Source organism: Coregonus lavaretus, assembly GCF_964263955.1.
Source record: "Coregonus lavaretus genome assembly, chromosome: 6".
Lineage (NCBI taxonomy): Eukaryota > Metazoa > Chordata > Actinopteri > Salmoniformes > Salmonidae > Coregonus > Coregonus lavaretus.
The window spans coordinates 64,680,419-64,704,493 of NC_139993.1; positions in this window are offsets into that span (position 1 = coordinate 64,680,419).

The window sequence follows — 24,075 nt, forward strand, 5'->3', positions numbered from 1 at the left end:
TAGATCAAGACCAAGATGACTAGATCAAGACCAAGACCACTAGATCAAGAGTCCATGGGCCCTTTCTTCAATTATAAGAACTAAAGTAGAAAACTTGAGTATAGTGCAGCAGAACACAGTACAGTAGAGTATAGTAGAACACAGTACAGTAGAGTACAGTAGAGTACATTACAGTAGAGTATAGTAGAACACAGTACAGTAGAGTACAGTAGAGTACATTACAGTAGAGTATAGTAGAACACAGTACTGTAGAGTACAGTATAGTACAGTAGAGTAGAATACAGTAGAACACAGTTCAGTAAGAGTACAGCACAGTACAGTACAGTAGAGTACAGTACATTAGGGTACAGTAGAGTAGAGTAGAGTAGAGTAGAGTAGAGAAGAGTACAGTACAGTAGAGTAGAGTAGAGTAGAGTAGAGTACAGTACATTAGGGTACAGTAGAGTAGAATAGAGTAGAGTAGAGTACAGTACAGTACAGTACAGTAGAGTAGAGTAGAGTAGAGTAGAGTAGAGTACTGAGGACAGTAGAGTACAGTACAGTAGAGTAGAGTAGAGTACAGTAGAGTACAGTAGAGTAGAGTAGAGTAGAGTAGAGTACAGTAGAGTACAGTACAGTACAGTACAGTAGAGTAGAGTACAGTACAGTACAGTACAGTACAGTACAGTAGAGTACAGTAGAGTACAGTAGAGTAGAGTAGAGTACAGTAGAGTAGAGTAGAGTAGAGTAGAGTAGAATAGAGTAGAGTAGAGTAGAGTAGAGTAGAGTATAGTATAGTATAGTAGAGTATAGACATCTATGTTTTGGCCAAATAGATGTCATAGAGGGCTCTTGGAGGATTGGAGAAAGATGTTTTAAAATAAACAAAAAACTACTAATTAGATCAGTAGCTTTCAATGTAATAATAGAACAACTCAAGATGTTTAAATAATAGTGTTAAAATAAATAATTAATTGCTTTATTTTCTAACAGGACGTTTAGGAGTCAGGGTTTGGGACAGCCACCTCAGTCTACATAGGTGTATAAACAATGAGTTTGTACTATGTTAATTTAACAATATGTTTGTTATTGCATTGGCTTGATGATGTAAATAAATGGTGTGAGTTTGGAGACTTAACTGTTTCTGGGGGTGGGACTTCTGTAGAATCACCCATATAGGGAATACTTGCCATGACAGTGATAGTCCACACTAGTTCAGCCACACTGATGTCATAAACTAGCCTGGGGTATAAGGATGTGACTTCAGTTACCAAAATAGTTAAATAAGTCATGTAACGGAAATGGAAGTAACGCAAGGGACTCTCTCTATGTTCCTCTCTCTCTATGTTCCTCTCTCTCTATGTTCCTCTCTCTCTATGTTCCTCTCTCTCTCTATGTTCCTCTCTCTCTATGTTCCTCTCTCTCTATGTTCCTCTCTCTCTATGTTCCTCTCTCTCTCTATGTTCCTCTCTCTCTCTATTTCCCTCTCTCTATATGTTCCTCTCTCTCTATGTGCCTCTCTCTCTATGTTCCTCTCTCTCTATGTTCATCTCTCTCTCTATGTTCCTCTCTCTCTCTATGTTCCTCTCTCTCTCTATTTTCATCTCTCTCTATGTTCCTCTCTCTCTATGTGCCTCTCTCTCTATGTTCCTCTCTCTCTATGTTCCTCTCTCTCTCTATGTTCCTCTCTCTCTATGTTCCTCTATCTCTATGTTCCTCTCTCTCTCTATGTACCTCTCTCTCTATGTTCCTCTCTCTCTATGTTCATCTCTCTCTCTATGTTCCTCTCTCTCTATGTTGCTCTCTCTCTATTTTTCCTCTCTCTCTCTATGTTCCTCTCTCTCTCTATGTTCCTCTCTCTCTATTTTACCTATCTCTCTATGTTCCTCTCACTCTCTATGTCCCTCTCTCTCTCTATGTTCCTCTCTCTCTCTATGTTCCTCTCTCTCAATGTCCCTCTCTCTCTATGTTCCTCTCTCTGTCTATGTTCTTCTCTCTCTCTATGTTCCTCTCTCTCTATGTTCCTCTCTCTCTATGTTCCTCTCTCTCTATGTTCCTCTCTCTATATATGTTCCTCTCTCTCTATGTTCCTCTATCTCTCTATGTTCCTCTCTCTCTCTATGTTCCTCTCTCTCTATGTGCCTCTCTCTTTCTCCATGTTCCTCTCTCTCTATGTTCCTCTCTCTCTATGTTCCTCTCTCTCTCTATGTTCCTCTCTCTCTATGTTCCTCTCTCTCTATGTTCATCTCTCTCTCTATGTTCCTCTCTCTCTTTGTGCCTCTCTCTCTATGTTGCTCTCTCTCTATTTTTCCTCTCTCTCTCTATGTTACTCTCTCTCTCTATGTTCCTCTCTCTCTATTTTACCTATCTCTCTATGTTCCTCTATCTCTCTATGTCCCCCTCTCTCTCTCTCAATGTTCCTCTCTCTCTCTATGTTGCTCTCTCTCTCTATGTGCCTCTCTCTCTATGTCCCTCTCTCGCTATGTTCCCCTCTCTCTCTATGTTCCTCTCTCTCTATGTTCCTCTCTCTCTGTTCCTCTCTTTCTATGTTCCTCTCTCTCTATGTTCCTCTCTCTCTCTATGTTCCTCTCTCTCTATGTTCCTCTCTCTCTTTATGTTCCTCTCTCTCTCTATGTTCCTCTCTCTCTCTATGTTCCTCTCTCTCTCTATGTTCCTCTATCTCTATGTTCCTATCTCTCTATGTACCTCTCTCTCTCTATGTTCCTCTCTCTCTATGTTCATCTCTCTCTCTATGATCCTCTCTCTCTCTATGATCCTCTCTCTCTCTATGTTCCTCTCTCTCTATGTTCCTCTCTCTCTCTATGTTCCTCTCTCTCTCTCTCTATGTTCCTCTCTCTCTCTATGTTCCTCTCTCTCTATGTGCCTCTCTCTCTCTATGTTCCTCTCTCTCTCTATGTTCCTCTCTCTCTCTATGATCCTCTCTCTCTATGTTCCTCTCTCTCTATGTTCATCTCTCTCTCTATGTACCTCTCTCTCTCTATGTCCCTCTCTCTCTATGTTCCTCTCTCTCTATGTACCACTCTCTCTCTATGTTCCTCTCTCTCTATGTTCCTCTCTCTCTCTATGTTCCTCTCTCTCTATGTTCCTCTCTCTCTCTATGTGCCTCTCTCTCTATGTTCCTCTCTCTCTATGTTCCTCTCTCTCTCTATGTTCCTCTCTCTCTATGTTCCTCTCTCTCTCTATGTTCCTCTCTCTCTATGTTCCTCTCTCTCTATGTTCCTCTCTCTCTATGTTCCTCTCTCTCTGTTCCTCTCTCTCTATATGTTCCTCTCTCTCTCTATGTTCCTCTCTCTCTATGTGCCTCTCTCTCTCTATGTTCCTCTCTCTCTCTATGTTCCTCTCTCTCTCTATGTTCCTCTCTCTCTATGTTCCTCTCTCTCTATGTACCTCTCTCTCTCTATGTCCCTCTCTCTCTATGTTCCTCTCTCTCTATGTTCCTATCTCTCTATGTTCCTCTATCTATATGTTCCTCTCTCTCTATGTTCCTCTCTCTATGTTCCTCTCTCTCTATGTTCCTCTCTCTATTTTACCTCTCTCTCTATGTACCTCTCTCTCTCTATGTCCCTCTCTCTCTATGTTCCTCTCTCTCTCTCAATGTTCCTCTCTCTCTATGTTCCTCTCTCTCTCTATGTTCCTCTCTCTCTATGTTCCTCTCTCTCTCTATGTTCCTCTCTCTCTATGTTCCTCTCTCTCTATGTTCCTCTCTCTCTATGTTCCTCTCTCTCTCTATGTGCCTCTCTCTCTATATGTTCCTCTCTCTCTATGTCCCTCTCTCTATGTTCATCTCTCTCTCTATGTTCCTCTCTCTCTCTATGTTCCTCTCTCTATATGTTCCCCTCTCTCTCTATGTTCCTCTCTCTCTATATGTTACTCTCTATGTTCCTCTCTCTCTCTATGTTCCGCTCTCTCTCTATGTTCCTCTCTCTCTCTATGTTCCTCTCTATCTATGTTCCTCTCTCTCTATGTGCCTCTCTCTCTCTATGTACCTCTCTCTCTCTATGTCCCTCTCTCTCTATGTTCCTCTCTCTCTATGTTCCTCTCTCTCTATGTTCCTCTCTCTCTCTATGTTCCCCTCTCTCTATGTACCTCTCTCTCTATGTTTCTCTCTCTCTATGTTCCTCTCTCTCTATGTTCCTCTCTCTCTCTCTCTCTATGTTCCTCTCTCTCTCTCTCTATGTTCCTCTCTCTCTATGTGCCTCTCTCTCTCTATGTACCTCTCTCTCTCTATGTTCCTCTCTCTCTATGATCCTCTCTCTCTATGTTCCTCTCTCTCTCTATGTTCCTCTCTCTCTATGTTCCTCTCTCTCTCTATGTTCCTCTCTCTCTATGTTCCTCTCTCTCTATGTTCCTCTCTCTCTCTATGTCCCTCTCGCTCTATGTTCCTCTCTCTCTATGTTCCTCTCTCTCTATGTTCCTCTCTCTCTCTATGTTCCTCTCTCTCTCTCTCTATGTTCCTCTCTCTCTATGTTCCTCTCTCTCTATGTTCCTCTCTCTCTCTATGTTCCTCTCTCTCTATGTTCCTCTCTCTATGTTCCTCTCTCTCTCTATGTTCCTCTCTCTCTCTATGTTCCTCTCTCTCTCTATTTTCCTCTCTCTCTATGTTCCTCTCTCTCTATGTTCCTCTCTCTCTATGTTCCTCTCTCTCTACGTTGCAAAAATCTAGACAAAGTCTGAAAGACAGAAATGAGAGAGAAAAGGAACTCATCTACCTCATGCAGCCAAACGCTAAAACAAGCTTTCCTTGCCTTCTCTTGTCATCATTACGACTGTATAAAATATGTTATTTCCTTCTCACTGAAAATCATTGGGAATCTAAATCATCCCTGTTTCAAGCTCTCGCAGACAAACGTATTCAACAGAACGCCTGGACATTCAGTTGTAATAAAACATTAAGAAGAACACCAGCCGGGAGTTGTTGGAGATTTGTTTGACATTAGGTAGAAATTAACACAACCCTTAGGTATGGTGTGAATGGAGTCCCTCATATACTGGCTGTGCAGATGGACCAGTTATGCACTGGCCATGTGAACCTAGACGGAAAGGTCATGAACTAGTTATGGGTCCCCAATAAAACTGTCTGGTTAGTCCTTAGTTTACTCCAAATCAACCTACTGTACACAAGGTGGATTCAGTGGCACGTTATCAACCATTTAAACTGCTGTATTTATCTTCTCAATGTTTTTTTATTGTTGTTTTAAATGATAGTTTACAGATAATAATAATTACATCATTTTCTCCAGTCATTGTAACAATCAAATGACGGTGATTCCCATCCCCCGAAAGGTACGAGACCGACAGTAAGCCCGCCTGCATGGGAATATCCCTGTTTGGAGGTCTACTGTGCTGTACTATTCTGACTTAATGAATCACTGTTCGTACAGGTCATTCATCTAAACACATTTAACAATGACATTCTGGACCATGTGCAAAATTTCAACCCTCTCTCCAATGTCAGGTTTTTTCAGAGTCATTCATGTGCACGTAATCCATACGCCGGGACAGAGCTCTGGTGTACCAGGGAGAAGCCTAATGCATCTCACCCACAACAATAGAATGCTGTTAAATGGCATGTCTAACCGCCGGGAAATTTGCTCAAACTTGAGCTCTTCTCTCTGCTGCCGATGGGGGACACTGTGATAATGGAGGCGTGCTGGTGCACCGTAGCACTGTAGGTGAGTGGTTTATAGACAAAGACAATTTCTCTATCTGTTATATTGTGACGTCTTAATTTAGCAGATGTCTTTTAATTGATACAAAGCTTTATTGGTGCCAAAAGGGGAAGAAAAAAAAATGAATCTAAGTCATTTGAACGCGATAAAGCTTTGTAAATTGACGCAAAAAAAAAAAAGTATTTTGTGTTTTACGTATGTGGGTTATAAACTTGAACAAAAAAATATAATGACAGAGATTTGAATAAAAGAAAGCATCTTCTTGGGACTAATTTGACAATTCACATAGGTGACAATAAGGTAATTATGGGAAAGTGATAAACGGAGGTGTGTTGAAAGGTCTAACCAGGGTGAGGTGTAGGTTCGTTTTGTCTTCATTCAGAGCACCTGCATGTTTAAACCTGCCTGCTTGTAATATTTGCTCAAGTCACGGCTTGCTTGCCATTTCAGAAGTCGCCCCTGCTATTACATTTCTTTAGAGTGTTAATGACATCATTTATTGAGTCCAAAAGATACTGTACTTTAACTGTGCAAAATAACATTATAAAGTAAACTGATCAATTCAACAAAGAGCATCAGATCCAGAGACCATAGATGGAACAGTCCTTATGCAGCCGTTACAAACTAAAATGATGAAATTTTCCCCAGTCACTCCCCAGGCTCCACTGGCTCCCCAACGTGACATGCATTTACCATTACGGCTAGTACAGAGTACCATTACCAAGAATACAGAGCAAATAAACCGTGTGCTGCCATTAATACGCTGAAAGCCAGCTGGCTAGAATAGTCCGTGGTACATCTTCTGAGCCTAATGAAGAAAGAAAACAGGCCTCTAGAAAGTATTACTTCCTCCACTTACTTTAGGCACCGCTGCCCGTAATATAGCCATCTATTATTTACACAACAATCAATAATTAAACTGGGTTTAACACATAAGTCTGTCTGCAGACCAGACCAGACCAGACCAGACCACACCTGACCAGACCAGACAACACCAGACCAGACCAGACCACACCAGACCAGACCAGACCAGACCACACCAGACCAGACCACACCAGACCGGACCACACCAGACCACACCAGACCAGACCAGACCACATCAGACCACACCAGACCGGACCACACCAGACCACACCAGACCGGACCACACCAGACCAGACCACACCACACCAGACCAGACCAGACCAGACCACACCAAACCAAACCAGACCAGACCAGACCACACCAGACCGGACCACACCAGACCACACCAGACCAGACCAGACCACACCAGACCAGACCAGACCAGACCACACCAAACCAAACCAGACCAAACCAGACCAAACCACACCAGACCCGTCTCTATGTGTTTGGTGGTGGTCTACACCAGAGCCTAGTGACACCACCGCCCGTCTTCTGTCTCGCACATCTCCCATCTCACCTGTCTCCCATCTCACCTGTCTCCCATCTCACCTGTCTCCCATCTCACCTGTCTCCCATCTCACCTGTCTCCCATCTCACTTGTCTCCCGTCTCACCTGTCTCCCATCTCACCTGTCTCCCATCTCACCTGTCTCCCATCTCACCTGTCTCCCATCTCACCTGTCTCCCATCTCACCGGTCTCTATCTGTTTTCTGGCTTGGGATGCCTGTAACTGTAGTGTAACTGTAGTGTAACTGTAGTGTAACTGTTTTGTAACTGTAGTGTAACTGTAGTGTAACTGTTTTGTAACTGTAGTGTAACTGTTTTGTAACTGTAGTGTAACTGTAGTGTAACTGTTTTGTAACTGTAGTGTAACTGTTTTGTAACTGTAGTGTAACTGTTTTGTAACTGTAGTGTAACTGTAGTGTAACTGTAGTGTAACTGTTTTGTAACTGTAGTGTAACTGTAGTGTAACTGTTTTGTAACTGTAGTGTAACTGTAGTGTAACTGTTTTGTAACTGTAGTGTAACTGTAGTGTAACTGTAGTGTAACTGTTTTGTAACTGTAGTGTAACTGTAGTGTAACTGTAGTGTAACTGTTTTGTAACTGTAGTGTAACTGTAGTGTAACTGTTTTGTAACTGTAGTGTAACTGTAGTGTAACTGTAGTGTAACTGTTTTGTAACTGTAGTGTAACTGTAGTGTAACTGTTTTGTAACTGTAGTGTAACTAGTGTAACTGTAGTGTAACTGTTTTGTAACTGTAGTGTAACTGTAGTGTAACTGTAGTGTAACTGTTTTGTAACTGTAGTGTAACTGTAGTGTAACTGTTTTGTAACTGTATTGTAACTGTAGTGTAACTGTTTTGTAACTGTAGTGTAATTGTAGTGTAACTGTAGTGTAACTGTTTTGTAACTGTAGTGTAACTGTAGTGTAACTGTTTTGTAACTGTAGTGTAACTGTAGTGTAACTGTTTTGTAACTGTAGTGTAACTGTAGTGTAACTGTAGTGTAACTGTTTTGTAACTGTAGTGTAACTGTAGTGTAACTGTAGTGTAACTGTAGTGTAACTGTTTTGTAACTGTAGTGTAACTGTAGTGTAACTGTTTTGTAACTGTAGTGTAACTGTAGTGTAACTGTTTTGTAACTGTAGTGTAACTGTAGTGTAACTGTAGTGTAACTGTTTTGTAACTGTAGTGTAACTGTAGTGTAACTGTAGTGTAACTGTTTTGTAACTGTAGTGTAACTGTAGTGTAACTGTAGTGTAACTGTAGTGTAACTGTATGTGTTGGTGTGGTGGTATACAGCACACCGTAGCCTCCGAATGGCACCACCCTCCCTTCTCCTTTTCACTCAGTTTCAGCCCTTGAAGGTGTCCATTACAGGGTGAAACCTGCTTAGTAATGTCCTGTTTCAACAGCCCTCCAAGGCATCTGCAAACAACTTAAAATTGTGCCTCTTCTCAGGGCTGGTTCTCAGTTACTTAGCATGGTGTTCAATCACACGGAAAGGGACATGCAAATATTGGTAAGGCAATTAAGGCCAATCCTGGTTGCCCTAAAGTAGAAGGGTAACACTATCTCTTCCATTATGAGGCCTGTAAACTCTAGTGCTGCCTGCTTCCAGACACTGAGAAGAGGGGAAGAGGGGGGAGGCTTTCTGCCGTTAAAAGGTTTAGGCCTAGTACCTTCTGACAATGACGAGAGTGAGTCTCACTTTCCTCACAGCTCGTCCTTCCTTCGTCGTGTAAATGCACTCGTAATGCGAGGAGATTGAAAGCCCCCCCTCCTCCTCCTCCATCCCCCATCCCGTCTCTCTTGCTCTTGCTCCCCCTTGGGGCCCCCATGGACTCAAAGTGGGAGACATTTTACAGGATACTGCATTATTTTTTTTCCAATAACAAAAAAACCTGCCACCTCCCATCCACTTGGGAAACCCTATAGTCTCCTATACTATGCTTACCCTCTCTACAGAAAAGACAACGCTCCAACAACCTTTTCGGGAGAATTGGGGGTCTCTCATCCTGGGGACAGCAGTATAAAAATTAAAGATATTGTTAGCAAATGATTTAGTATATAAAGTATGTGCAGTTTATACAGTATGTTTGCATGTACACGTAAATTGTGATTAAAACAGAATCATATGATATGAGAGGAAAAGTATATGTTCTGGTAGAAGTCAGACCAGTTGGACCAAGGGTAGACATATACAGTGGGGGAAAAAAGTATTTAGTCAGCCACCAATTGTGCAAGTTCTCCCACTTAAAAAGATGAGAGAGGCCTGTAATTTTCATCATAGGTACACGTCAACTATGACAGACAAAATGAGAAGAAAAAAAATCCAGAAAATCACATTGTAGGATTTTTTATGAATTTATTTGCAAATTATGGTGGAAAATAAGTATTTGGTCAATAACAAAAGTTTCTCAATACTTTGTTATATACCCTTTTTTTGGCAATGACACAGGTCAAACGTTTTCTGTAAGTCTTCACAAGGTTTTCACACACTGTTGCTGGTATTTTGGCCCATTCCTCCATGCAGATCTCCTCTAGAGCAGTGATGTTTTGGGGCTGTCGCTGGGCAACACAGACTTTCAACTCCCTCCAAAGATTTTCTATGGGGTTGAGATCTGGAGACTGGCTAGGCCACTCCAGGACCTTGAAATGCTTCTTGCGAAGCCACTCCTTCGTTGCCCGGGCGGTGTGTTTGGGATCATTGTCATGCTGAAAGACCCAGCCACGTTTCATCTTCAATGCCCTTGCTGATGGAAGGAGGTTTTCACTCAAAATCTCACGATACATGGCCCCATTCATTCTTTCCTTTACACGGATCAGTCGTCCTGGTCCCTTTGCATAAAAACAGCCCCAAAGCATGATGTTTCCACCCCCATGCTTCACAGTAGGTATGGTGTTCTTTGGATGCAACTCATCATAGGTACACGTCAACTATGACAGACAAATTGAGATTTTTTTTCCCAGAAAATCACATTGTAGGATTTTTAATGAATTTATTTGCAAATTATGGTGGAAAATAAGTATTTGGTCACCTACAAACAAGCAAGATTTCTGGCTCTCACAGACCTGTAACTTCTACTTTAAGAGGCTCCTCTGTCCTCCACTCATTACCTGTATTAATGGCACCTGTTTGAACTTGTTATCAGTATAAAAGACACCTGTCCACAACCTCAAACAGTCACACTCCAAACTCCACTATGACCAAGACCAAAGAGCTGTCAAAGGACACCAGAAACAAAATTGTAGACCTGCACCAGGCTGGGAAGACTGAATCTGCAATAGGTAAGCAGCTTGGTTTGAAGAAATCAACTGTGGGAGCAATTATTAGGAAATGGAAGACATACAATCTCTGGATAAGAGCGTCTGCTAAATGACGTAAATGTAAATGTAAATGTAAATGTAATACAAGACCACTGATAATCTCCCTCGATCTGGGGCTCCACGCAAGATCTCACCCCGTGGGGTCAAAATGATCACAAGAACGGTGAGCAAAAATCCCAGAACCACACGGGGGGACCTAGTGAATGACCTGCAGAGAGCTGGGACCAAAGTAACAAAGCCTACCATCAGTAACACACTACGCCGCCAGGGACTCAAATCCTGCAGTGGAGACGTGTCCCCCTGCTTAAGCCAGTACATGTCCAGGCCCGTCTGAAGTTTGCTAGAGTGCATTTGGATGATCCAGAAGAGGATTGGGAGAATGTCATATGGTCAGATGAAACCAAAATATAACTTTTTGGTAAAAACTAAACTCGTCGTGTTTGGAGGACAAAGAATGCTGATTTGCATCCAAAGAACACCATACCTACTGTGAAACATGGGGGTGGAAACATCATGCTTTGGGGCTGTTTTTCTGCAAAGGGACCAGGACGACTGATCCGTGTAAAGGAAAGAATGAATGGGGCCATGTATCGTGAGATTTTGAGTGAAAACCTCCTTCCATCAGCAAGGGCATTGAAGATGAAACGTGGCTGGGTCTTTCAGCATGACAATGATCCCAAACACACCGCCCGGGCAACGAAGGAGTGGCTTCGTAAGAAGCATTTCATGGTCCTGGAGTGGCCTAGCCAGTCTCCAGATCTCAACCCCATAGAAAATCTTTGGAGGGAGTTGAAAGTCCGTGTTGCCCAGCGACAGCCCCAAAACATCACTGCCCTAGAGGAGATCTTCATGGAGGAATGGGCCAAAATACCAGCAACAGTGTGTGAAAACCTTGTGAAGACTTACAGAAAACGTTTGACCTGTGTCATTGCCAACAAAGGGTATATAACAAAGTATTGAGAAACTTTTGTTATTGACCAAATACTTATTTTCCACCATAATTTGCAAATAAATTCATAAAAAATCCTACAATGTGATTTTCTAGATTTTCTTTTCTCATTTTGTCTGTCATAGTTGACGTGTACCTATGATGAAAATTACAGGCCTCTCTCATCTTTTTAAGTGGGAGAACTTGCACAATTGGTGGCTGACTAAATACTTTTTTCCCCCACTGTATATGTCTACCCTTGGTCCAACTGGTCTGACTTCTACCAGAACATATACTTCTACCAGAACATATACATATACTTTTTTCCCCACTGTAAGTGATATACAGTACCAGTCAAAAGTTTGGACACACCTACTCATTCAAGGGTTTTTCTTTATTGTTACTATTTTCTACATTGTATAATAATAGTGAAGACATCAAAACTATGAAATAACACATATGGAATCAGGTAGTAACCAGAAAAGTGTTAAACAAATCAAAATATATTTTATATTTGAGATTCTTCAAAGTAGCCACCCTTTTCCTTGATGACAGCTTTGCACACTCTTGGCATTCTCTCATAGAGCTTCATGAGGTAGTCACCTGGAATGCATTTCAATTAACAGGTGTACCTTGTTAAAAGTTAATTTGTGGAATTTCTTCTTCTTAATCCTTCTTAATGCGTTTGAGCCAATCAGTTGTGTTGTGACAAGGTGGGGGGGTATACAGAAGATAGCCCTATTTGGTAAAAGACCAAGTCCATATTATGGAAAGAACAGCTCAAATAAGCAAAGAGAAACGACAGTCCATCATTACATAAGACATGAAGGTCAGTCAATACGGAACATTTAAAGAACTTTGAAAGTTTCTTCAAGTGCAGTCGCAAAAACCATCAAGCGCTATTATGAAACTGGCTCTCATGAGGGCCGCCACAGGAATGGAAGACCCAGAGTTACCTCTGCTGCAGAGGATAAGTTCATTAGAGTTACCAGCCTCAGAAATTGCAGCCCAAATAAATGCTTCACAGAGTTCATATAACAGACACATCTCAACATCAACTGTTCATAGGGGACTGTGTGAATCAGGCCTTCATGGTGAAATTGCTGCAAAGAAACCACTACTAAAGGACACCAATAAGAAGAAGAGACCTGCTTGGGGTAAGAAACACAAGCAATGGACATTAGTCCTTTAGTAGTGGTAATTGGTCCTTTGGTATTGAGTCCAAATTGAAGATGTTTTATTAGAATTCAAGGCACACTTAACCAGCATGGCTACCACAGCATTTTACAGCGATACGCCATCCTATCTGGTTTGGGCTTAGTGGGACTATCATTTGTTTTTCAACAGGACAATGACCCAACACACCTCCAGGCTGTGTAAGGGCTATTTTACCAAGAAGGAGAGTGATGGAGTGCTGCATCAGATGACCTGGCCTCCACAATCCCCCGACCTCAACCCAATTGAGATGGTTTGGGATGAGTCGGACAGCAGAGTGAAGGAAAAGCAGCCAACAAGTGCTCAGCATATGTGGGAACTCCTTCAAGACTGTTGGAAAAGCATTCCAGGTGAAGCTGGTTTAGAGAATGCCAAGAGTGTGCAAAGCTGTCATCAAGGCAAAGGGTGGCTATTTGAAGAATCTCAAATATACTGTAAAACATATTTTGATTTGTTTAACCTCTATGGGATCGGTGTCCCGTATACGGGACTGTTGAGCTAACGTGCGCTAATGTGATTAACATGACTATTGTAAGTAACAGCAAACTTTCCAGTACATAGACATGTCTTATATGGGCAGAAGGTTTAAATTCTTGTTAATCTAACTGCACTGTCTAATTTACAGTAGCTATTACAGTGAATAAATACCATGCTATTCTTTGAGGAGAGTGCACAACAACAAAAAACTTATCACGGCAACTGGTTTGATACATTCACCTCTGAATGTAAATAATGTATTTACATTCAGCAATCTTGCTCTGATTTTTAATTCTGAGGGTCCCAGAGATAAAATGTTGCATAGTTTTGTTTGATAAAATCCATTATGATATTCAAATGTAGGAACTGGGTTCTACAGTTTGAACCCTTGCTGTCTCTGGCTCCACACTCATCCCAACCGGCCATCTAGATGTGTGAAAGTTAGTGTATAAGCTAATGATCGATCATGTATGACATTCCTGGGAGTGTGTAAACTTACATTTTGTATTACCACATCATTTTTGTATGTTCTCTATAGTTATGTACTTGAGAATGTATCAATTGACCAATTCAGCACATTTGGGCAGACTTGATACAAAATAGTCCAGTATTGCAATGCTTCATTGGATCAATCTGAAACTTTGCACACACACTGCTTTCATCTAGTGGCCAAAATGTAAAATTGCGCCTAAACTGCAATATTATATTGTATAATAATATAATATAATATAATAATATAATAATAATAATATGCCATTTAGCAGACGCTTTTATCCAAAGCGACTTACAGTCATGTGTGCATACATTTTTACGTATGGGTGGTCCCGGGGATCGAACCCACTACCCTGGCATTACAAGCACCATGCTCTACCAATTAGCCTTTCTCTTGCATTTCAAAGATGATGGAACAAAAAAGAAATAGAAAACACGTGTTTTTTGGTGTGCATTATCTTTTACCAGATCGAATGTGTTATATTCTCCTACATTCATTTCACATTTCCACAAACTTCAAAGTGTTTCCTTTCAAATGGTATCAAGAACACGCATGTCCTTGCTTCAGGTCCTGAGCTACAGGCAGTTAGATTTGAAAAAAAAAAGGGTTACACTTTTTTTGTTTACTACTTGATTCCATATGTGTTATTTCATAGTTTTGATGTCTTCACTATTAGTCTACAATATAAAAAAAATAGTACAAATAAAGAAAAACCCTTGAATGAGTAGGTGTGTCCAAACTTTTGACTGGTAGTGTATAAGTGATCAAACTTTACAGTAGAGCGATGCGGACAATACTGTCAATAGCTACACATCTCCTGCATGTCTTCTTTAATGGGCAGCATACTCTATAAAGTGCAACATTGATTTAGCAAACCATAGAAGTGTCCTCATACAGAATGGCCATAAAGCTATCTATATTTAGCTTGACATATTCTCTGATTGGACTCTTGAAAAGCATTTCTGGTCCATCCCCCCCCCCCCCCCCCCCCCCCCATGGACCCTTCTGTGTAAGACTGTGGTAACAATAACAATACATTAAGTATCCTAAGCCATGCTTTAACACTCAGAGCCTCTTCTTAAGTGCCGAACCAGTCAGACTGATGGCCGCGGAAAAGCATCGTGCTACTCTGCTCTGTACTCTGCTGCAGACTCCTGTGGAGAAACCACACACACACACACACACGTAGGCATGCACGTCCACAGGCAATCACGTACGCAATCAATCAAGCAAGCAAGCAAACACACACGCACACACACACACACACGCGCGCGTGCGCACACACACACACGCCTGCACTAACACACAGGCACACAAATCAGAAGAATAACTCAGAGGAGTTGATTTAATCTTAAAAAGAGGAAACAGTTAATGTTACTAATACTAATACTGCATAATAGTTACTAATACTCCATTATATTAGGATTAGAAAACGATTCATGAAGATAGCTACCTGCAGTAGTTCCTGTGTGCTTCTGAAGCTGTGCAGATCTTCTCTGGCTCTGAATTCTAAAAGGGGGGCCATGAAGGCATCCTTGCCTGGTGGCCTACCAGAGAGGGGCCAGCCATAGCCAGAGTCATACAGAGAAAATACCCAACCAGCCACCCTGGCAACGCGTACATTTATCTTGGGAGAACTTAATCTAACTCTGAATCCCGGGTTTATGGGTACTCTGAAGCTCTTCTCAGAAAAATGGACTCCACTGCTGTTCTGTCCAATACTGCTAGGCCAACTCAAACACCACATGCTCACACTGACCAATGAATCAGGTGACCTCACCACATGGTACCCTGTCCTAGCCTGGTGGTCCTAGATTTATTTGTGCTGCAGCGAACTCATATGATGGTCTGTTTTGGCTAGACAACACAAAAACAGATCTGGGACCACCAGGCTGACCTTGTCCTTGGCATCATCTGACAGCCAGTGACTCCTACTGCCAACCCTAACCCTGTCTTTGTCTCTAGTGTGAGCCCGCCTGCCACCTCTGAGCAGAAGGCTAACCCCTCCATGAGAACAGCAAAAGGTCACCAACTGCTACTTAACCAGCCATACTGTATGATGTGAGATGAGGATTAATTTGAATATTCCCTCAACTTGTTCTCTTGTGGTTCTTAGACTTTTGTGCACTCAAACTTTTCCCTTTATTGAACGGGAACAACATTTAAAGGAGCGAAAATAACCTAATAAGAATCTTAGTACCTTATTATCTCTTTCAGCTAATTTAGCTGTGGGAAAGTGTTGCCAATTTGTATATCACATAGTTGAGTATATACTGTGTATTAACAATTTCTGGTAAACTATTTGACGTTAGAATATTACAAGGCAGCAAATCAGGAAGTTGCCAGCTGTCTCCAGGAGTGGATATTAAAGGGCAGTAAATCAGGAAGTTGCCAGCTGTCTCCAGGAGTGGATATTAAAGGGCAGTAAATCAGGAAGTTGCCAGCTGTCTCCAGGAGTGGACATTAAAGGGCAGTAAATCAGGAAGTTGCCAGCTGTCTCCAGGAGTGGACATTAAAGGGCAGTAAATCAGGACGTTTTTTTAAAACATATATTTAACCTCTTATTTTTGGCACTAAATAGTCTCCATATATACATTCCATTCAGAAAATATTCAGACCCCATGATTTTTTAAACATTTTTTTACATTATAGCCTTATTCTAAAATTGATTAAATAGTTTTTTTCCCCTCATCAATCTACACACAATACCCCATAATGACAAAGCAAAAACAGGTTTTTTAGAAAATGTTGCAGATTTATTAAAAATTAAAAAACGGAAATAGCTAATTTAAATAAGTATTCAGACCCTTCACTCAGTACTACATTGATGTACCTTTTTGGCACCTTTGTTCTCTTGTGGTTCTTAGACTTTTGTGCACTCAAACTCAGCTGGTCAAACGGACAGATTTCTATGCTAATTAGATTTCCACGGGGGGCGCAGACATCGACCTTAGGGGGTTAATTATTTTTGGTTAAAATATATAATTTGGCCTTTACTACTATAGCCCATAGAAATTAATTGAATAAAACATTTATAAATGGCAAAACAGACAGTCAAAAAATACATCATAAGGAATAAAGTTTGTGTTTTTTGGACACATATTTCACCCCTTTTTTTGGGGGGGGGCACAAAACTTCCTCCATACTTCAATACATTTGTTTAAACCGGTACCGGTTAACTTCAGATGAGTCCCGTGACACTTGTGGGGGTCGGAGAACAGAGAACACAATTGTGTTCGTGAATCTCCCCTTTCCATGGTGGGGTCATATTCGTTTGTAGCCCGAACGGTTCGGACGCCACAGACAGAAGATGGCACATCGGCGGTACCGACTTCAGACGAGTCCCGTGGACATTAAAGGGAAGTAAATCAGAAAGTTGCCAGCTGTCTCCAGGAGTGTTATCTCTGTAATTACATGGAAGGGAGTGGGATCTGTTTAGGATCTATCTGCCTGTCCCCTATTATATCACACACACACACCCACACACACACACCCACCCGCATGTACGCACGCACGCACGCACGCACACACTTACACACACACACACACACACACACACACACACACACACACACCCACACACACACACCCACCCGCATGTACGCACGCACGCACACACTTACACACACACACACACCCACACACACACACCCACCCGCATGTACGCACGCACGCACGCACGCACACACTTACACACACACACACACACACACACACACACACACACACACACCCACACACACACACCCACCCGCATGTACGCACGCACGCACACACTTACACACACACACACACACACACACACACACACACACACACACACACACACACACACACACACACACCCACACGCACGCACGCACACACTTACACACACACACACACACACACACACACACACACACACACACACACACACACACACACACACACACCCACACACACACACCCACCCGCATGTACGCACACACGCACGCACGCACACACTTACACACACACACACTTACACACACACACACACACACCCACCCGCATGTACGCACGCACACACACACACACACACACACACACACACACACACACACACACACACACACATGCACCCACACTATCCTGCACTTTTGAGATCCTACCCAAGAGAAGCATTTATCTCTCTTTGGACTCCACAACTTGACCCTGTCTAAATTCCTGGCCCTGCACGCTAAACGTTTTTCTAATCATGTCATTATAGTTCTTTAGAGATTCCATGTGGGGAGGTATCCTCTATGTTACAAAATGTCAAAATCACAATTTTTGTCCCCCTCCAAAACAAAATTCATAGGTTATTTCTTATCTGTTTGTGCAGGATTGGAGAGTAACTGGTTAAATGTACCCAGTTGGTAACAATTTACTTTGGACTACATATCCATAACGCATTCATTACACATCTGTAAGCATTTCATGAACATATTATAACAGGTCCCAACCGCATTATTAAAGGTTAATTAACTATATCCATGTCACACTATGCAAGAGCTCATGTATAGGTATCTTAATAGATGCACCATTACAATGACAGCGTAGTGTCATCATTGTGGCTGTTCTCAACAGTGTGCTTCTGTCATACCAGTGTTAGTGAATACGCAAAAAGGCCAAATGACGTTTGGAAAATGATGCTGATATATAGGCCTGTACCAACCCCATTTCCCCCCTTACCTTCTTCTTCTCACTGAGGTCAATGGTGCATGAAGATTCCCACAGGGTTGAATCCTCAGGGTACATTTTCACTGATCAAATTGTGTAGTTGAGGGTCATAAATATTTCGTAACTCATTAGCAGCCCTTTTCCTTTCCACATCACAATGAGGCTTACGTTGGTCATACTGGTCTATAACGCACACATGTAGCTATGAATTCTATACCGTAAAGTCAAATCTATTTTTCCATTCATGAAACATTTATAGCTACGCACTTCATGGTAAGTGGCGCAGTGGTCTAAGGCACTGCATCGCAGTGCTAACTGTGCCACTAGAGATCCTGGTTCGAATCCAGGCTCTGTCGCAGCCGGCCGTGACCGGGAGACTCATGGGCGGCGCACAATTGGCCCAGCGTCGTCCAGGGTAGGGGAGGGAATGGCCGGCAGGTTTGTAGCTCAGTTGATAGAGCATGGCGTTTGCAACGCCAGGGTTGTGGGTTCGATTCCTACGGGGGGCCAGTATATATAAAAAAAAATAGGTATTCACTAACTGTAAGTCGCTCTGGATAAGAGCGTCTGCTAAATGACTTAAATGTAAATGTAATTAACTGTGCAGTTTGCCACTCTGATCTATAACACCAACATTAAAGGTCTATGTAAATGTAGGCAGTCAATGTACTACCATTTCTATTTTTCCATTTATAAACCATTCATTAAGCATTTATAAAGCATTTATAAACATGCCTCACTTATCAAAAATAATACAGACACAACACAGAATGTTAAAGGAAATGTAGCGCAGAAAACAATTGCTGAGGACGTCGCCGAAGAATCCTACTTTTGACATTTTTCAGTTAGGCTTTAAAAAAATAATAGATTTAACAAAGATTCATATTTCAAGCATTCAAATTGAATTCCCCATTTCAGACTCATAGTAATAACTATTTAGTGAGATTCCCACGGGTGACCAGTTCGAAAAAAGTATGAAAATGTAAGTACTCACTAGTCTGGATAAGAGCGTCTGCTAAATGACTAAAATGTAAATGTTAAAATGTAAATTGTCGTAAAACTCATGAAACATTTAGTTAACAATGTTTTTTCACTATTTCACTATTTACATTGTACTTTGGCACATTACAAACCTTTTAAAACAGGACAAATTAAGAGACAGAAACCAGTTGCTTTCGTTTTGACTACAGAGGAGGGTTGAGAGGTCAGTGTGACATCACTTCCGGCAATAGCCCAGCGTTCTTCTGGCTTATTTTTATCTATTTTTGTTATTTTAAATGTGCAAACGTACAATATCAGTCATGAAATAGTGAACAAAAAGGTTAAGTAAATGATTAATTCTTTTTTTGGCGATTTTTGTTGAAGAGAGAGGTCACCAGGAAGTGACATTTTCTCTGACCTCTCACCTCTCACATTGTACTCCTGTGTAGCAGAGATACTGTATATAATGATGAGATGGTCTTGTCTCCGACTTAACAACGGCGGCAAGGCAGGTGGTCTGCTTATCGGTCAGCTTATTGCTGTATTCCTACGTGGGCAGATTTTGACAGGAGTGGACCCTCTCGCTTCGCCTCTTCCTCTCTGCGTAGACAAAAATGAAAAGAACGTCATGATGTTTTTGTCTCCTAATTTGTAAAGGTTTGTAATCTACAAAAGTACAATGTGTGTCTTAGAATAGTGAGATAGCTACCATTATTAACTATTGTTATTATCATTATTAATAGCTACCATTGTTAACTAAATGTTTTGTGAGTTTTATGCTGCAGCGGTGCGTGGGTAAAATCACTGGGGAAACCAAGCCAGGAAAAAAATGCATATTGCAACCTATATGTTCTGTTAATTACGTTGTTTGCTCTATAACCTGTTAGTTCATATGCCTTGACACTGTGATATAAAGGCCTAAAGGCCCGAGACAATAAGGAGACACAGTGGCAGAATAAATTCAACCACACCTTTGTTTCATCACAAAACCGGAGAGCGTCATCTGTCCGGTGAAGTCCACAAAGCATATTGCATGTAACAAACAGTTACATGACCTACGGGATGGCCATGCAAGTTCATCTTTCCAACATTTTCGGACAACTAAATAACTAACGTTATTGATTTAGAACCATGGAGAGTTCGGCTACCACACGTCGCAAAGAAAACAGGAGCTGCCTCCACTATTCCAGCACCATTTCAACGTCAACATTTCAACATCCTCAAATCTCCTCTGCTTAGTCTAATACAGTGACAACTAAAAGATACCAAAAATGATTTAGTCCAATCAACGTGAGCTAAATATGTGTGTGTGTGTGTGTGTGTGTGTGTGTGTGTGTGTGTGTGTGTGTGTGTGTGTGTGTGCGTTTGCAAGTAGAAAAAACATGTTGACTCACCCTACAAAAACAATTATTTTTCCATCAGACCGGTTTTTACATTTTTAATCCGACATGAACTTTACTCGCATAAAAAGGTTTGATGGAAACCTGGTTACAGAGACACATTTTATTTTGTTTGTTTACATTGTGTACAGTTTTGGGTGGAAGCCTGGCTTCCCTTGGCACCCATGAATACACGTCACTGGTTTATGGTAATTTTGTAACATTTATGGCATAAAAGATAGTCAAAAAATAAATCATAAGGAATAATGTTTTGAAGTGTCTGTCCTATATCTAGGAGATGTAAGAAAGATCAGGAAATATTTTAGTATTTTTGGACACATATTTAACCCCTTAATATATTTTTGCCACAAAACTACCTCCATTCTTCCATTTGTTTGTATGGGTTACCTTCAGACGAGTCCCATGAAAACAGAGAACACCATCGCGTTCGTGAGAGTCTCCCCTTTCCATAGTGGGGTCATATTAGTTTGTAGCTCAAAAGTTGGCACATCAGCGTTACTGATTTCAGACGAGTCCCGTGACACTTGTGGGGGTCGTAGAGCAGAACGGAGAGTCCCCCTTTCCATACAGGGGTCATAATAGTTTGTAGGCCAAACCGTTCGGGCACTATAGACGTTTTTCGTGAGAAGACCTGTCTCACGGTCTGACTATCTCAGCTGTAGCTGGGGCCACTTTCCACCGCAGATGCAGAAGGCCGACATCGGCGGATGTGGTGAATTGAGATGCAGCCCATGAAAAACAACAGATATCTTTAGCTTTAAACAGACAGATTTTGATGGGGATTTTTGTATTATATTACTTAGATTGAGACACAGGTTCGTCAATAGACTCTTAAGGATTAATAATGCGGTTGGGACCTGTTATAACACATTCATGAAATGATTATAGAGGTGTAATAAATATGTTATGCATTTGTAGTCAAAGTAAATCATTACCAAATAGGGTAATCAGATACTTTTGAAAAACTAAATCATTACATCTTGGATTACTTTAAAATTCATAAAAGATGTTTGCCAGAAAATACATGATGACACCTTTCTGTTTTCTCAATGACATTCAATTCAGCATTGAAAAAAGGCGCAAGTTTAAGTTTGTTTGTTCCAAATGAGCGAGTCTAAATACAAGTCAGAGACCACTATGATGACACACCAAATGAGGACCACCAGTCAGAGACCACTATGATGACACACCAAATGATGACCACCAATCAGAGACCACTATGATGACACACCAAATGATGACCACCAATCAGAGACCTCTATGATGACACACCAAATGAGGACCACCAGTCAGAGACCACTATGATGACACACCAAATGATGACCACCAATCAGAGACCACTATGATGACACACCAAATGATGACCACCAATCAGAGACCACTATGATGACACACCTAATGATGACCACCAGTCAGAGACCACTATGATGACACACCAAATGATGACCACCAATCAGAGACCACTATGATGACACACCTAATGATGACCACCAATCAGAGACCTCTATGATGACACACCAAATGATGACCACCAATCAGAGACTACTATGATGACACACCTAATGATGACCACCAATCAGAGACCACTATGATGACACACCAAATGATGACCACCAATCAGAGACCACTATGATGACACACCAAATGATGACCACCAATCAGAGACCTCTATGATGACACACCAAATGAGGACCACCAGTCAGAGACCACTATGATGACACACCAAATGATGACCACCAATCAGAGACCACTATGATGACACACCAAATGATGACCACCAATCAGAGACCACTATGATGACACACCTAATGATGACCACCAGTCAGAGACCACTATGATGACACACCAAATGATGACCACCAATCAGAGACCACTATGATGACACACCAAATGATGACCACCAATCAGAGACCACTATGATGACACACCTAATGATGACCACCAATCAGAGACCACTATGATGACACACCAAATGATGACCACCAATCAGAGACCACTATGATGACACACCAAATGATGACCACCAATCAGAGACCACTATGATGACACACCAAATGATGACCACCAATCAGAGACCACTATGATGACACACCTAATGTGAATGATGGATGCTTTTTGTCCTCTTCTAATGCCTCTTAAGGGAAAAGTAATCAAAAAGTAATCTGATTACGTTACTGAGTTTGGGTAATCCAAAAATTACGTTACTGATTACAATTTCGGACATGTAACTAGTAACTGTAAGGGATTACATTTAGAAAGTAACCCGCCCAACCCTGAATGTGTGTTGTGAGACATATTACAGGAATGTGTTTACATAAGACGCCATAAGACTGCTGAACAATTAATCAAATGGCCACCCGGACTATTTACATTGACGCTGCTGCTACTTGCTGTTTATTATCTATGCATAGTCACTTTACCCCTACCTACATGTACATATTACCTCAACTAACCTGTACCCCCCTGCACATTGACTCGGTCCCGGGACCCCCAGTATATAGCCTCGTTTGTTGTTATTTTATTGTGTTACTTTATATTAAATTTTTCACTTTAGCTCATTTAGTAAATATTTTCTTAACTCTATTTCTTGAACTGCATTGTTGGTTAAGGGCTTGTAAGTAAGCATTTCACGGTAATGTCTACACCTGTTGTATTCGGCCCATGTGACAAATACAATTTGATTTGATTTGATGTTGTTTTGAGACTGGCTGTCATGGGGGCATACTTCAGTCCAAATGACAAAGTGCCTTTTATTGAATTCCTTGAGATCCAGTTTCCATGTTGATCAATGAGTGCCTCTGATGTAGCATCACACTGAAAACATACACAGGATACGTCCCAAATAGCACCCTATTCCCTATACGGTGCACTACTTTTGACCAGGCCCCACAGGGCAGCCATTTGGGACGTACACACTGAAAACAGACCTAACCATGAGAAGAACCCCACCTGTCATCAATTGACTTTTATTGCAATTACAGGACCAGTTCAAGCAGCTCCATTTGGACCCTGAAGATCTTTCTCCTCCTTCCCTCATCACCCCATCCCCTCAGAACAGATCTTTATTGGGTGGGTTGGTTGCGTACGTGTACTGGTGACCTCACAGGGAGGGTGTTTCCTCCGGGTGGAGCTGCTGCTTGGTTGTTGGAGGGACGGAGACGGACGGACATCTCATCTACTTCTCCCTGTTAAATGAGCCCATTTGGGAGCCTGTGTAGCTCAGTTGGTAGGGCATGGTGCTTGCACCGCCAGGGTTGTGGGTTCGATTCCCACGGGGGGCCAGTATGAAAATGGTGTGGGGAGATGGCCTTTGAGCAGATGCTCCTCTCTTCATCTCTGCTGGCTGGTTGGCTGGGGTCTCGTCTCTCTGGCTGTGGTCTTTTTCTCTGCTGGCTGGGGTCTCCTCTCTTCTTCTCTGCTCTCTCTGGCTGGGGTTTGCTCTCTGCTGGCTGGGGTTTGCTCTCTGCTGGCTGGGGTCTGCTCTCTGCTGGCTGGGG